The sequence below is a fragment of the Larimichthys crocea genome, chromosome X (genome assembly GCF_000972845.2).
Source record: "Larimichthys crocea isolate SSNF chromosome X, L_crocea_2.0, whole genome shotgun sequence".
In the NCBI taxonomy this organism is placed as follows: domain Eukaryota; kingdom Metazoa; phylum Chordata; class Actinopteri; family Sciaenidae; genus Larimichthys; species Larimichthys crocea.
Window position 1 is genome coordinate 5242502 of NC_040020.1, and position 15703 is coordinate 5258204.

Consider the following 15703-nt stretch of genomic DNA (forward strand, 5'->3'; position numbering starts at 1 on the left):
TAGTTGTTATTTGATTTGATGCACTATCCTACAAGTCGGCGACAAGTCTGGGTTGACCACATTGAACTTTGGTCATAGAGGTTGCTGAACCCAGCAGCAGGCGCGCCACAAATTGCATCGTGTCTGAAAGGGCAATTATGCTTCTACAGAATCCAAAATCCAAATCTGCATCTGAAAAAGGAAGCCTGGAGGGAAGGAGATTGTGGATTTGTGCTATTAGACGGGATGCAAATAGAAAATACCTATGTAACAACTGCATATATAACTATCTGTACTTTTGTACGCTTTCGTCCTGATGGCAGTGTAGACATTCTACACAAGATATACAGTATGTAAACATCTCCAAAGAGGAAATACTGCAGTGTCTGTATATCAATGCAAGTGGATAAAACTTGCAGTTTTGTTGAAACAGGTAGAACATTCACAGCTCTCTTCTGTGGCTCTGTGCCAGCTACGTGACTGAATATCTGTTGATGATATTGTGTGATAGCTACAGAACAACTGAGTAAGCGGACCTATGGAGATTGTTCAACTGCTCTTCTGATAATCGATCATGCATATCAGTTGCAAATAGTAGATCTTTATGTTTGACCCCAACACACTGAAAATTGGTTTACGAGGGACAATCTTACTGCTCTGGAAAATTATCTCAAATGCATCTACAATTCATCATGTCAGTTATCTTAAGACTGGACTCTTTATAATATTATTTACACAGACCCAACAATTCCCACCATGAGCAAGCACTTGGCGACAGTGGCAAGGAAAAACTTCCTTTCAAGAGACAGAAACCTCAAGCATAACCCAGCTCGTGGTGGGCGTCCATCTGCTGTGACCATAGTGTGGGTTTGCATGTATTTGATTAGCCAACGCAGAACCTCACATTGTGCTGTGGCAAAAGTTGAGCCAGGTTCAATGTTTCTAACGAGTGTAGGGCTCTAACTTAATTGTGTCCTGTCATCCCGGGGGTTGGAAAAAATTAATCAGGGACTATAAAAAAAATTTGTTTTGGGACAGTTGTGACAACTGCACATGCACAACGAGAAGATAAATTACACCAGTGACATACAACAGTATCTGTGCTGGGAAAAGCCTGTGTATTGACTTGTTTTGTTCAAAAGAATGAGGAGTCTGTGTTTTTTTCCACACAGGGCTTAACAACAAACATAACAACCAATCTGAAGACATCACCATAGGCTCTTATATTTGTCATGGGCATTTTTTTAAAACTATTTTTGTGACAATTTAATTGTAATAATAGGCAGATTTATCAATAATGAAAACAATGCTTACTTTCAGCCCCAAAGTCAGTGATGGGATACTTGCGGGAAGGACATGTGGATACAAAACAGACACCACAGTCTCTTTATGTCAGCGTACATTTACCAACCAGCTGTATTTAAATTCAGGCACAGTGGCAGGACTCCAGCACTTTCAGCATCCCATCATCTCTACTGTGCCACCTAGGCAGCAGATAAAACCAACTGGTGTCCATCTTCACACACACACGCACACACACGCACGCACACATGCACACATGCACGCACACATACTTAACAGACCATTGATGTGGGTCTTCTTGTGTGGGATTAAAGAAAGAAGACAGCAGGAGAAAGGAAGGACAAGACAGTTTCTGGCCCCAATTTCATGGAGTGTTTTTTTAAAAGTCTAATGTGCAAATGATAACGGTTCATCCAAACAGTGTGTGTGGTCAGGTGTTGACACACATCCAAGTATGTTCACACACACAGTTTTGCCCACACACATACTGTATTGCACACATCGTCTCAGTGATTGGAGTCTTTGGTCTTCATCAGGTCAATCAGTGGAACCGTGAGACCTGGAGGCTGTGAGGCTGGATGTCCTTCTGCTTCCAGACTTCAATGTGGCCTGTTCCAGTAACTCCTGAGCAAATACAGACCATCAGTGAGCAAGTGTGTGTGTATGTGTGTGTGTGTGTGTGAGAGTTAAACAGAGAGGAAGAGAGTAGTAGTAGTAGAAGCTGGGAACAAGCACTGTGTGGGGTACAAAATGAAAATTAGAGGGTATGACTTCATTTTCATTTACTGTAACACACATTACACATTATCCATTCAGGTCATTAGAGCAGCCATCAGATTTGAGGCACCCATAATGCTTAGGAGCTGCTCGGACATCAAGCATAGGAGTTGTGGTACATGTGATCAGTCATTGGGAATATGCTCTGGATGGAGTTTGTTCATTAAAGAGTAAACAGCGTTTGTTGCTATCACATTTGGAGGCCCACCTGTGGCTGTCTGCGAGCATGTGTGTGTGTCATGTGTATCTGCTTGCTTCATCCACACAAAAGCAAAGCCCACCACAGGGAGAGCCCACCACAGAAGGTGCACAGATGTGCCGCTGGCTACAAGCAGAGGTAGGTCTTGCATTCAGAAGTGATAGTTCTCATATGGCATATGGCAGTAATAGTGAAATCTGACATCATTTCCATTCTGAAATATACGACCAGAGAAGGAAGACAGATTGTAATGCAGTTTAGTGCAAAAGGAATATTCATGATATTTTCCCATCTCTTTTTAAATGGGGTTATGTATGGACATTGATAAGTAATCATAAGTGTGTAATCATGGAGTTCCACTCCACTGGTGGTTTGTGTGACAGCTGGTGATTGATTTTGTTTGTGTTGGGGATTTCTGAAAAATATATGTTTAGCCTGAATTCAGAACCACATCAGTAGGAAGACCACCAGCTCCTTCCTCAACATGAGGGTTAACACATTTCTGTCCTCCACACGCACATATCAAGCAGCTTTGTGTCTGCACTGCCTGCAACAACACTGGATTCCTAACCGTAACTGACTGTATTTATGACTGCACATTCAAGGATTGGTTTACCCAAATAACAAAGAAAAACAACAAGATTTCTCACCTCTTTACAGATAGCTTTTTTATACTATGTGTAGGTTTGCAGAAACCTGTCTCTGAAATTTCTGCCTCCACCCCAATACAATGAAGTAATGTCATGTTATATTGTGTTTGTTGTGTCTCAGTTCAGACTCATCCGTTAGTACACTTGTTTGTTTTACACTGTGTACACTACTTATGTATGTACTTCCTGGTGTAGTGCACTAATTTCTCAATTTGAGTACAGATGTTGCACACTTACGTTTACGGTTCACTCATATAACGATCAAAACATTGCAAGCAGGGCATCAGCATCAAATTCTGACTGCCAAAATCTTAATCTAAAACAACTTATATTTGAAAATTAAGATCCGAATAGTGTTTAGTTTAGCATTTAGTCATAAACTAGTTTAGTGGAAAAGTCAGAAAAACGTCGGAAGATGATTCATCACCTGAGAATCATAAATGTAGATGCATCATCTTCTGAGCTCCACAAATACCTGTACCAAGTTTCATGGCAATACATTTGGTACCAAAGCAGAGTATGGACAAACATACACAGCCATGCCTCTAACAAGGCTAAAAATTCACCAACAATTTGTTTTTGCAGAAGCTGCAAACCCTGTTACTCTCAACAATGATGGTATAAATTTCAAAACCTAATATCTAAAAAACTGGAGTAACTGAAAATTATGTTTTTTCTTTGTTCCATCAATTTTATTTGGATAGGCTGCCTATATATAGATTTATATTTGTAACATTTCAACAGCGTATTAGTTTAGATTCAGCAACCATTTTTTTTTACATTAAACTGTGGTTAAGGTTTGGTTAGGTTTGGCACAAAAAACATGTTCATGAATCATTACATATATTCATACATACATAATCTGTTAAACATCTTAAACAGAATGAAACAGTTAAGAATGTTTCAGATACTCTATAAAATATCTATAGATGGACTATCCAAATAAAACGTCATCATCGTTCCTTGTATTTCTCCAGCGCACACCTCCGAGTGAATTTAAACCAAATGGCTTTCATACATGATGAATGATGAAACAATATCCCTGCCATGTGCCAAAGCCTCTTCTCAAGAAAACCACAGATGTAGCAGATTAAAGCTATACCACATGAAGCCTGCCAATACCAACTAGCTTCATTTGCCATTTAAAGCCTTCTAATCCATCATTAACAGGAAGTTAGGCCTGCTGCTGCCACAAGCTTTTCTCTGCGATGGCGTGCAACCACGAAATCTGCTCTGACTCGCTGCTACCAGGTTCGATATTTTCAATGAAACACATAGAACACTGGGAATGGTCTTACTTCCTGACAACAGCATGCCCCTCTCTCCACCTCGTAAAACTTGTTTATTTCATTGTAAGTTCCTTCAATAAAAAATATTTTAATAGAAAGTCTCCCTGATTGTTTATTCCCAAAAACATCCTTTTGATCTGCGGCCGCAACAAGTGTCATGCTGGGGGCACGGTGTCAGTCTTACTGTAAATCATCCACCCAGTTTTTCCAAGTACCATGACACACGGCACAACCAGTAATGACCGCTGGGAGGGTCGCGGTGGAAATGGGGGTGAAGTGGGAGCAGAGCAGGGGTGCCCAGCAATACGTCACCGATCCCCCGAGTGCTTTCATCTCCTCTGATAAGTGCCATACCTAATCAGGTTAAAGCAGCACATGCCACGGAAGGAGAGGAAATTCCGGCCAAAACGGTAACGTATCTGTTCCGCTCTCATGCGTCGCATTCCTCCAGCTAATTAGGAGTAAATATCTGACCCCGGAGAGAAAACGTCCACATTAGTCCAACCAGTCAGTCGGTGTGGTCCATCTGCACTCTCTCTTTCGCTCTCCTCCCCCTTCCCCCCCTTTCCTCTCCCCTCTCACCCTAATTTGGCACACAGATGACAAAAAACATAGGGGAGTTCTCAGTAGGTTTCTTTCTTTCTTCTATGGCTCCCCTCCTTTTTCTTCTCCAGCATTAGGCCCCATCATTACTGACAGGCTATCAGTTGTTCTCATACCAGATTATCTACTGCCAATGACCTCCAGGTCATGGCACCGTGCTCTCTGCCACTTTCTCTCTTTGCTTTGCCTTTGTCTCGTCACAGATACACTTCAATGAGTTTAGGCTTTGCTGACTCCAAATCAAAGATACTATTGATCATAGCCGCAATTTGAGTTTTGGAAGTTTTGGTTAGGGGGAAGAAGCATGATGGCATAGATTTTATTTCTAAGATCACAGTTAAGAAGGAGTTAAGTGATGAAATAAGTTGGATTTTAAGAGATACTAATTGACTGTTTACGGTATTTCTTGTGTTGTTTTCTTGTTATTACAGAAGTATAGTTAACATCTGCCATTGAAGATGCTGCAGCTAGGTTATTTTTTCATCCAAATCAGATTTCTGATGAGGTATACCTGCCTAAAAAGTCTTGCTATGACTGCAATCCAATGAATATGGTAATGTCACATGTTTGATTGGTCAAATGCTCAATTTTGATTACAAATCTTTGGAAGAAACGTCACAATTCAATGCATGGAATATGTATGTCTTTGTGGGGCAAAGATTTATTCACCTTCATGTGAATATCTCATAGGTTTAGACGTGTTGAGCAGATAGTCTCTGATGCTGTTCTGGCTGTGCATCACATTAATAAGACACTACGGTTTAGTTTTCTAATTTCAAGCCCATATCTTCTACTACTCCAGGTCAAAACAACATATGATCTTGTTTGGGAAGGGCTCGTCTGTTTGTTTGATGGCTTAAGCAAACTGCAGGCATTGAGTTACCTTGGCTGACTTTGGCATGTAGCGTGTTACGAAGTGTGCCAAATACCACCATTTTTAGTTCCCTTAGCCTTTCATGCTTTAGACATAGAGAGGAAACAAGCAGGAATGAAATCCAATGATGTCTGAAGTCTATTTGTTTCTGACAAACACCACTTTTTCCTGTCAGGAACCTTTGTGCTTTGTTGATTTAATCAATCTGCAGGAAAAACATGTTGCAATACATATTCATTCCTGTTGTCCATGCTCAAAGAAACAATAACTTATCCAAAAAATGATTTTCATGTCACTGTCAGCTTCATGTCAAAATCAATTTCTACAAGATTTTCCACACCACACTCCGACAGTTTAATCAAAACAGTCCTTGGTAATTTGGCTGCTTCCATTCACAGCCCATGTATTTATAACTGCACAAACAGACTCACTCATGTCTCATCAGCTGACGTACGCAGCATGCCACACACATAGCAGCAGGAAGCAGCCCAGTGTAATACACTTGAAGTTGTTTACATTACATTACAGAGAGAGGAAGGTGCTCGAGAGGCACATCATCATCCTGACCCATGATCCTGACCTGTGCGCAAGTGGATGTCAAGCCGCAGTCCACATGTTCCAAACTGGACTGCGGTCAAGAGCAACATTAGAAGGGTTTTGGCAGGAAAGTTCAAGATTGTGACTGAACTACGGTGGGCAGACAAGCAGAAAAGTACAGTGTGTGTATGTGTGTGTGTGTGTGCGCGAGTGTCATATTCTCACCACCTCCTTTATGTAACGCTGCATTTGAATGTCACGAAGCATAAAGTTAAGCTCTGTTGCAGCGAACAAGATGTAAAAATCTTCTGGAACATACGACTAAAGAAAACCATGTAGGAGTGACAAATGTTTCCCCAGGCCAGTGACAGATCTTCACACGTACAGAAGCTGTCATGATCCTTGATGCAGATACGGCGTAAAGCACCAAAAAAGGCTACATCAACCTCAGTGTATTAAACAAGGCATTAGTCAACAAGGAGGGGAGGCCTGAGTGGTGGTGATATTGCTGGGTTATGGAGCTGCAGCAGCATTATGAACACTAGAGTGTAGTAACCCACATAAAGTGCTCAAACACACCACTTTAAATTATAAAGCATCTGAAGACCACATTTGTGTGTAAGAGCTAGCATTTACACCAGGGTGGCTCACAATGTTGTTGTTGTTTTTTTTTTTTTTTTACTTGTATTTACTCTGTGGAAGGTAATTAGCGAGCTGATCAGAAACCATATTTATTCCCCTGTGGTCAACCACAGCTCTCTTTCCACTTTAAAGTGTTTGCCGAGCAAAAACAACAACAGCTAAATGCTTCCAGATATTAAGACAAAAACTATTCTCAGCTTGCTGAGACTTTTTTTGTAAATCTACTCCTTCTTTTAAATGGGGGGAAATTATGGCTGACTGAAATAAAGTAATTCATATGTACACATGTGCTATATATGGACTACAATATGGACAGATACCATCTCTGTGGCGTTCCACTCCATTCATTTCATCATGCTCCTCTTAATTACAACCAATTATGGCCATAGCTGCTCATTATGTGAAACATTAGTCATTGTAGAAACACTTTAAATATTATGATTTAGTTGGAAAGAAATTATGCACGTCCCATCTAATAAATAATTACACATTATGATCAAAAAAGTGTTTTCTTAAGTTTTGGAACACCTCTGAAAAGAATGTCTTTATTCTTTTTTTCTGTAATAACTGTTTTTTTAGCCACATTCTTGGCAGTGGAAACAAGGCGTTAACACAGCATTGACAGAACATCACCTTTTAAGTCATTATGGCAAATTTGTTAGCAAACAGTTACTTATTTACACATCTAGCAATGACAAAGCAACACTGTAATTCATTTGGAGTCTCTTTAAGCTCTGTGGCTGTGAAGTCAAGCTTATGCCTAAGAGCCAAAAACTGCAGTTTCTTGAATGTCCACTTGAGGCTGGCTACAGAACAAGTCAGTCTCCATAAGCCCGCATATTAAAGTTATTATTATTAAAACTTTAGAGCAGAAATAAACATGTTTACAGCCTGGTACAAAAATCGGTTTTGACCGACAACCACCAATGACCACAAATGACCACCAAACTCCAAGCTTCAAAACGGATATGACATCCGTCTTTATACTGTTTATGGTCTCTACTCTATAATTGCTAAAGCTGGGTGGGTTCTTAGAGCTTGCCTCCTATGACCAAAAACAATGAAATGCGAGTGGTTATATGATCCATTGTTATGGTAAAAATATTGTTTATAACTGCCTCTAAAGAAAAATGGAAAAAGAATATCCATTTAGTAGCAGCTCATTAATCATATCACATGATCTTCATCAAGCATATCGTCAGGTTTGTCGTCATGAACTTGTAGATATTCAACATCTTCTAACTTCTTGTCCTTGCTGGCTTAAAAATTTAGTTCAGTCTTGACTTTGGAAACAACACAATCTCACCCCAATGTCTATTTAGTAGCTGTTCTGGAGCTTTTGACCATATCATGTGATCTTGATCAGCAGATGCAGGACAAGAATTAACTTTAAACCTCAATGTTAGTTGTTGTTAACATTAGTGATTAATAGTGCTAATGTGTTGGTATATTTGTAAGTAAAAGTTTATTGATTTATGATAAAACTCAAAGCTTAAATATAATCCACGTACTGCACAAGTGTTGCTCAACACACACACAAACACGCACGCACACGGGTCAGCGATCTGTGGTTTGAGCCTTGTTGTAGTGAGACAGCATGATGAAGTGTGTAGAGACTAGAAGAGAAAGGAAAGTGCTTCCTGGGCAGTGATGTGTGACAGGAGATATCAGAGAACTGGTGCAGGGTCAACCGTCACTGACAGCCACCACACCTCTTGACATCCACCCAAGGCCCCGGGAGTTGTGCTCAGCAGATATGGGTCAGTGGAGGCTGGAGATGTGTGTGTTCATCACCTCAGTGTGTGTGTGATTGTCATTTAGAAGTTTTGTGTGTGTGTGTGTGAACTCTTAATGTGTCTCTCTGCTTGTATCCACACTATCTGATTCCTCGAGGAGCAGCTACCCAGGTGGTCCTGTGCCGCAAGGAGAAGAGTCGGTGTGTTCAGGCAGCGAGCAGGTAACCTAAACCTTCACACCCCCTGCCTGCAGCTGCCTGATCTCCTCCCTCAGGAACCAGGGCTTCTTTTACATGCTTCTACGCTTTGTTCCCCACCCTGCAGAACATTAGCACTACAATGACCTCCACAGAGAAACTTGAGTCCATAAAAACCTAATGGAGTAGGATGAAGGAGGCAGGCTGAGAGGAAGCAAAAAAAGGATGCAAACTTTTGTCAGGTTTATATTCCGTAAAATTCTTGAAAAATGGGTTCTCGTAGAACTCAGTTGGACCTTCCGGGGGGGGGGTTCGTTTTTTTTGAGTAGCGACTGTGGTTTTCGAAGTGGGCTCGATTATTTTTTCAAAAGTATCACTCTATCAGTGGTGAGGCAGGGGGAGAGTAGGGGACAGCCGTGGCATGTAATAATGGCCTGTCATTTTTCATCAACATTCCCGACAATGCATGACCCAGACTGGAGCCAGAACACACACTTAGGAGCTGACACACTGCACAGAAATACATCACTTGGGTCAGAGGGTCGACCAGCGTCATGATTACTTGGACCAGGAGAGCCTGAATATATGTGTGTGTGTGTATGTGTATGTAGAGTCGGGGGTATAGGCCTCAACATCAGGGCTGGGAAATCAAGACAGGCTCTTCTTCTGAAGTTTCTAGGAAAAAGAAAGCAGAGAGAGGATGTAGGGCTTCTCCAATTCATCTCAATTTCTGCATGTTCTTCTTGTACTTTTATTCGTACCATCAGGTTGTATTTCTTGAGAGAAAGTCAAGCACACGAGCCTTTAAGCTGAAGGCCCTCTGGGAGAGAATGGCTGCGCCACACAGACCCCCACACCCCGAACCCACTCTTAGCCCCCTTCTCAAATTAGATCCCAGGTCTAATCAGAGACAGCTTGGCGTTGTGGGTGGAAACTAGCCACAAACCTCATCTTCAAACGACTGTTGGTTGCTGTGAGAGGCCCCCCTGTTCTGTTGACTGGGCAGGATGGAGCACTGTACGAGGCGTTCTCAATTCTCTTGACCACACAATGGAAAATGGAAGAGAGCCCACACAACAATGAGTGATTTCCAACACAGCGGCTGACCTAAACCCAGTTTCAAAGTGAAAACCTACTGGAATAATACCGCCAAAAAGAACACTGTCCAACACTACGCCGTACAGTGTAATGTCTTTCTTTGTCTTGGGTGGAAGGTCAGGATGTCAAACACCAAGGTAGGATAAAAAATCAGTTTTGACAGTCGGAGGTGAGAGGTGATAAACTAATTTTAGAGATACAAAGATAGATAAATGAAATATAAATCCATCCATTTTCCATAATTGCTTATCCTTAACAGGGTCATGGGTGACTGGAGCCTACCTTGGGTACACCCTGGACAAGTCACACCTGAAAATAAGAATTGTTATGTTTTGTTACCTTAGAAAGAGCTTTTTTATATCTACAAAGCCCTTAATATGGCCCGTTTTGCATTTTTGGCATCTCTTGGACCTCTTCTTCCCGGTGGTCCAAAACGCCTGTGGTACAAACACTAACACTCTCCCGGTGCTTTGAGCTCTGGGCAGCCCGAATAACAAAATGAGCTAGCATTAGATAACAGCAGCTATAGTTCACAGAAGTTTACTTTACTGTCCATCAGAAAACTCTGTAAATCACAGAGAGACCCAGAAAACATCAGAGGGAAAACTAGAAAATATTTTCTCCATTTTCAAAAAAGTTTCACCAAATCAGTGAAATAATTGGTGTAGTGGGCACAAAGTGGGAATGACAGAGACACCATTCACCTAATAACAAGTCAATAGCATCAAAATAATTTAAAATCTGCTATTTTATGGTAGAAAAGTATCTATGTCAGTAAGAATGTATGCCCCAAATATCATGGTCTTCACTTGGTTGTGACGTTATTTTAGGCACAAAACTAAATGGAGCCAAAAAAAACAAAAAAACATGACATGATCATTAAAAACTACAAATATAGTAGCAGCTATCTGACCTTGGAAGACTCAGCAGTTGTCGAGGAGGTCAGCACTAAATTAGACAGCAATCAGCCAACGATGAGCCCTCCTAACCCACTGGGATAAAAAGCAGAAAAAGAAAGCAGTAGTGGATTTCTGGCAACCTCTCCTTTGGCAAGCCCTTGTGACTATCACTTTGTGTGGAAGCATTCATTTTGCTCTCAATTGTAAGACAGAAAAAAAGTCAGTTCCCCTTATTACACGGGTAATGATAGATTGCTCTGGCTGCGAGCACATGTCCGGCCAGCCATCCTGCTGCTATGCTACCTACACCGCTGATGCCAGAGCAAATGGGTCCTTATTTAAATCTTGTCAAGGGTAAAATTGGGGCCGTAGCTAGTCATTACAAAGTGGCACATAAAGTCTAATTTGGGTCATGCTGTGGTGGCCTAAAAGCAGTGTGTGTACACTTTTTACTATTCCCTATGTGTCTTTGTGAAAATGAAACAAATATGCTTATTTCCATCAGTGACAAATGGAAATTTGTAATGGCAAGCACTCTCTCCCTAAGGATGTTTTTCTATTCTCCAACCAATAAACATTAAGAAATGGAGAACTCCCACTAGTCAGATGACTCCTGGTGAATGTGGATATTTCTGTGAACAATAGCTTAATGTAGACATGACATTTAAATTCAACAGAGTGTTCCACATATCCTCCTTGAAGCAGCATCTGCTATGGAATAAACTGTTAAAAATCACCCACACTTGAAACATTCAGCTGTGTTATTGACTGAGCATCTAAATTCTTTCTTCATTAATGAAGACTCCATCCATAGCCAATCTCTTTCTCTCTCCATAGTGAAGTTATTAATGTTGAGTGCTCATTACAGCTGTTCAAACACTGGATGGCGTCCAAATGACCCATGCTCAAGGAAAACACGGTGATCTACTCTGGCAGCATGTGCTAAAGTAATGTGTAAGGGAGCATAATAACGTTTGTCATAACTCACAGGACACTGAGGACCTGCCGAGAGTGGCCTTCAAACCCAAACGCTGTGTGTATGAATGTTTGTGTGTATGACACAAACCAAAACAGGCAGCTGTTCACACCAGGCCAGCAAAGAGGAGCGCGTCCAGTGACTGAGGCCCTCCTCAAAGTGCTCGTTTCATCTGTTGAGGAGGTCCAGAGATCAGAGGGACAGAGAGGGGTAGGCATGGAGGGGAAAGTCTCTTATGGGGCCGATGTCAGGGGCCAAAAATAGCGGAGAACGCCTCTCTCCCGGTCTCTCTCCCTCTGTGACTCATCTGGAGTGCGGTAATTAGCAAGAGACGGTTCGCCACCATCGTGGCTGGAACCACACTGTGCATGGTGGTGACAAGGCCCAAAACAAACGCTCCTTAAAGAGGGACAGGATGGCAGGGGTGGGGGGTTAAGAAGCGGAGAGTCGGAGAGCAGGAGCGTGAGGATGTGTCACACTTGGAAACGATTGGTATTACCAAATCCTTCCAAGAGGACCTGGAGGAAGCGAAAAAGAGGGAGGAGGAAACCAGAACGACAAGAGGTGAGACAGAGAAATAGCGGAGACGAACAAGAGTTGTCTCATTGCGTGAATTCTCATCCCTTCCTCATTTTTTCCCCTGAATTTTCCACTTATAACCACAGAGAGTTGAAAAGTGGAACTCCTGACTTTTTTCCCTACCTTTGCTGCCTTTTCTCTCAATGGCATGCACCAGCGGAGGTCTGCACAGCAGCTAACCCAGGAGCTATACCAGAAGAAATCCCCAGTTGACTGTAATGGGCTCAACAGGCCTCTGGACATTAAATTACGCTGCCTGCACATCAATTAATTCACCTCCATTTTCTAAGCAAACAAAATGGTCCATTCACATATCATCGCAGACCCCACTGAGCAAATAAATGCCTTCATCATCTCTGTATGTTTTGGGTCAATGTTTTCTTTGCATTTTGAGTCATATTGATTTATGTCTGGACCTGGTATAGCGAGTGTGTGTGTGGGTGATAGAAAAATAGAGAGATACGGTAAGAAGAGAGACAGACAGAGACAAGGTGCAGACCTACAATATGCTACTGGAAATAAGCCATTAAACCTTACATAGCTCACCATATAAAAAGCACATAATATGTTTTGTGGGAGGGATTGTTGGGGATCAAAGACAGAGCAGCAGATATGAGTTTCTGTTCCTGGCCAGTCAAGGAGTCATACCAGACATGGTGAGCACATACATTTCCTTGGGCCCTGGGCGTGTGCTGAGGTTCTGCTGGGTGGACTCATTACTCACTGTGAGCCCTGAGCCTGGGATTGACGGAGAAGCCTGTCACACCCACTACGCACTGACCATTGTGTAATCCCTCCTGGGGTTGTGGAATGAGCTTGTAATGATGACTGGTTTGATCACCCTCTGACACACATGCAGAGACACTCGGGAGACATCCATGCAAACACAGACGAAAACCTGTTGTGATGTAAGCGATACTTCCCTGTGAGAGCTTCTGTCCGTAGCAGGAAGCACTTAGTGGAAGTTTCTGTGCACAAGCATTTAAAACTGTGACATTTTAAGGCAAAATCAATTATTTCAATGGAACGCAGTGATCAGTGGGTTCGACTAAATTCAACTTGCAAATTCAAACCGCTCATCAATAACAAGACACCTTGACAGTGCTGAATTTAAGGGAACAGAGCCGAAGAGTCCAAAAGCTATCGAGGAACAGGTAGAGTATTAGCTATGTGATCTTTTTTGCCTCTTTTGTCTTACGATTGTCTCACAAACCCTGTTTTCAGCAAACAAGCTCTGATGGACCAGGTATCTTTCTCATTTTGTGGAGACCAAAACAAAACTAAAATGAGAGTGAATATTGGACTTAAGTTCATCAGGTGGACTCCAAATGAATGAAAATGTTCCTCTGTGTCTGCTAGATGTGTAAATTCAAAATAACAGTAGGTAACGATAGGTAAGATGTTGCATTTTGAGATTGTTCCTCTGCCCCCAAGTGGCCAAAAAATGAATCAATGATGATTAAAAGTGCAATTATCAGCTCAGCAATGATACACAGTCAGTTACTTCTTGGTTACTGAAACACTGTGAAAGACTCATGATGTGAAAACTGTACTGCAGATAGGTGGTTGCTGAGCTACTGACCTCATAAGCCGTTGTATTTGACTCTGTTTTGTATTGAAATGAGCATAATTGCTCAAACCAGCAACAGATTTACTTACTTACTTATAAGCTTGAAATTACTGAAATCAAAACAATCAAAAGAAATATAGCTATATAGTCAACAACTATGAATCTCTGACTTTGCACTGAACAACAACTGAACAGAGCTTTTTCATGGCAGATATTTTGACGTGTCATAGCAGGAAAAGCACAGGTGTTACTAATAACATTAACAATGGTTCTGTTCTATTCAAGCGTCTCAGTAAAGCTGTGACAGTGAGCCAGCATGCACAATACCAGGAAACCTGCCACCGAGGCAGCTCAGTGGAATGCAGCCATCAATAATTTGATTATTTATACCTGTATACCCTTATACTAATGGAACGTGAAAAAAATAAATACCATCTGTAAAATACTGTTGTTCCCCATCTTTAAAATATTCAGCAAGCTGAATCAAGCCGACCTGTTTCAAAACGAGGAGTGGCTTAGCTCCCTGACCTGTTCACACTTGGGCAGCATAATTAGGCTCACCCCCGTGATTTTGTCTCTTTATCAAGAATGTTCACAAATCCCTCTGAATGACATCATCTTGTTCTGGGGAGTTGTAGCCAAACAGACAGAGAGAGAAGCAGCACCGAGCGTAGCATCCAGATCCAAACCCTCAGCAGTCACTCTCTTGAGCCAGCAGACCTGGACACCAGCAGAGAAAAATATGCCAAATACCCCCCTTCCCACCCCTCCTATTATTTCTGCCCCTCTCTCTGTTCTTTAAAGCTTGGTTACATCATCCTCAGTGTCCACATTTCAATAATGCCTCTGAAATCTCCCACTGGCTACTAGACTCTGGGTGAAGGGGGGGGGGGCTTGGATGGAGAAAGAAAAATAGCAGAATGCGTGATAAAGAATAACAACACGCATGCAGGAATCACTGAGCATTTGATGAAAGACAGGAGTTTGAAACATTTGGAACATGCCAATCGGATGTAGCTTTCTGTCTGTCCTCTTCTTCTCTCGTAATCCCTCCAAGTAGATGTGTAGTGGTAAGCGTTTGTATTGACTCAGGCCGGTCAGCCGAGCTCTCTTTTCAAACCCCCCCCCCCACCCTCCCCACCATTCAGCCAGTGGGGGGGCTCTGAGCTCCATGCAGGCCCAGCCATAGCAGACATTTTTGTGGTGAAATCATTAAACCCACGTGCAGCTCTCTCTCTGTGGTCACTGGGGGTCGTGCTCCTCTGCCTTTAGCTGAATAAATCATAAAGTTTGCCGGGGGACCACACAAGAAGCCAGCCCAGTGCAGCCAGCCCATCCAGTCTATGCAGCCAGCGCAAAACACATGCACACGCACAGCCCCAGACCTTGTTATTTTTCAGAAAAACACCAGCAGTGAGACAGAGACAGAGGAAGCGAGACAGAGGGAGGCGAGGAGGCAAAACTGCAAAGGCACAAAAAAAATAAGAGGGAGCACATTGCATGGGAAATAATGTCAAAGAGATGATAAAATGGATAAAATTAACAAATCTGTGTTTTCTAAAACCGAGAAGAAAAGTACAGGTACAGCTAGGTGGAAATAAACACACAGAAATGGAAAAAATGAAACAGAGTAGTGTACAGTGAGGGAAAAACTGAAGCGAAGGAAAAAAAAAAAAAAAAAAAGACGCTAAAGAAGATGTCAACAACATTTGCCAGTAACATCAGTTCAGATGGAACTGAAAAAACACAACATTTTTCTGACCGGGGCTCAAGAGCGTCATAAAGGAAAGCGATCC